Genomic DNA, 2,044 nt, shown 5'->3' with positions numbered 1-2,044 from the left:
ACATCAGGAAGTTTTTTATTTTTCAAGTTCTTCCCTACTAATTCCACTGGTAAAGCTTTAGGTTCCACATAGTCATTCATTTGTATATTCCCAGGGCTATCCTCTGTAACATGTTCTCTCTTCACTATTTGACCCTCCTCTGTTAGCCTCCTTTGTAGCAAATTGCTCCTGCTCCTGCTTTTCTTTTTCCTCTGTTTCTACTTGTATGTTGTACTTCTTCCTTATTGCCGCACACGCTTCTTCACAGCCTTTTTTTACAGCCTCAGTCATAGCCCTAAGGAACTGCTCGATCGTAACTTCCCCTTCTTCCATGTTATCGTCCAGTTCCTCCTCGTTTTTCACCATGCACTCCATTTCAAACAGGCTCTCTCCACTTCCCTCTTTACCAAGCATTTATCTTCATTTAGCTCCTTGCCAGAACAGCACAATACACAAACTCAAGCGCTCCTTGTTCTCTTCCCCCACTGGAATATTGTCCTGCAATTTGGTCCCGAGTCTTTCCCGGCCACTTACTTCACATATTTAGGCACAATTACCTGAGCCCGCATGCGGGGAGGGCGGGGTATAAATGAAATAAAATAAATAAATAAATCTGGGGAATTTCACCTTTCCATTTCTGCTCTTTTCCTCTTCTTCTGTGTTGCCACATTGTTACCATTGTATTCCATATAAATTTTAAAAACAGTTCTGGGTGGCCGCGTCTGCTCCGAACATGGCAGCCATGTTCTTCTCCCTTCCTTCACCCCGCATCGGGGCACTCCTGGTCACCCCCCGCTTGCTGACCACGGGAGGGGCCAGAAAACAAAGCCCCCTGCTCCAGTCCTCCCCCCAGGAGGGCTGGTCAAGCTCTCCTGACTCTCGGGAGGCTCAAAGAAAGTGAAGGAGGGACGGGCAGCACGGAGCAAGCCACGCGCCACCCATCATCGCGCCGTACCGGAAGCGGAATCGGCAATTCATATTTTTTTTAGTGGGGCCGAGCTTCAAGAAAGACATTGGATGCTTAAACTCTGAGCTCTGTCACAAAATATATCTAACAAATGTGGCAATATCATAACTTTTTTTACATTTGGGGTTTAGTTTGTTCTACAACATATATGCATTGGATGGTATTTGAGTTTGTTATGAGCACTGGGATGGATCCAGATAGCTTTTTTACCCTATTCCAATTCTGTTCCTTACTACATCCCCCTTAGGAGAGCCAGTGTGGCATCATGGCTAGAGGGTCTGGCTAGGCTTCCCAAATGCCTGTGCCTGTTGGGAAAGTCTCTACCCCAGATTCAATCTCCCACCCTTGAGAAATTAAAGAACAGGAGTGAAAACAACCTCCATGATGATTCTCTAGGAATTTTGCCTAGTCTATTTGGTCTTCACCACAAAGATCGGGGAAAATTCCTGGAGCATTGCCTGGAAGTGACATCACATTTCCCCCCAACTCCACTTCCCCAGGCACCTCCCCCCTGGATTTCCCAACATTTCCCTAGGCAGTTGTTGGGATAGACCTTCAGTAGGGAACTGCTTGGACGCTTTGGGAAACAGGATGCTGGACTAGATGGAGCACTGGTATGACCCAGTGGGATGTTCTTATGTGTTAGATCAGACTAACAAAGACACGGAGAGTGGTTTCGGCTCAGTGATTCAGCTTTATTGAAGTAGTGAACAAACACACAAATGCATTCAAAACCAGAACAGATTAACATTGGGAGCTAGGCTCCTTTTAAACATTCCCGGGCTAACATAGCCACACCTATTTACAAATAACAACCAATAAGATTGTCAGGATAAAGACCAATGGGAACTCTTCCCGCTTAGGGACCTTGCTTAGCTGCGATTGGTCGCTTGTTCAGAATGACCAATAGGGTGCAAGAGTAGATGGAGCCCTGGCTGGCTCGAAGCTTAACATCGTAAGTGAATTAGGCAATTCATGTAATACTCCCAGTACATTACAGTGTCAGTAGCCAATCCTCCAAGAGCTTACAGAGCTCTTCTTACAGGGGCTACTGTCAGCTCTTGGAGGATTGGCTACATTAGGGGTGCGTCGCCTAAT

The sequence above is a fragment of the Gekko japonicus genome, unplaced genomic scaffold (genome assembly GCF_001447785.1).
Source record: "Gekko japonicus isolate JY-2015 unplaced genomic scaffold, Gekko_japonicus_V1.1 scaffold159, whole genome shotgun sequence".
Lineage (NCBI taxonomy): Eukaryota > Metazoa > Chordata > Lepidosauria > Squamata > Gekkonidae > Gekko > Gekko japonicus.
The sequence above is the reverse complement of the archived record's forward strand: the minus strand, read 5'-3'. Positions refer to the sequence as shown.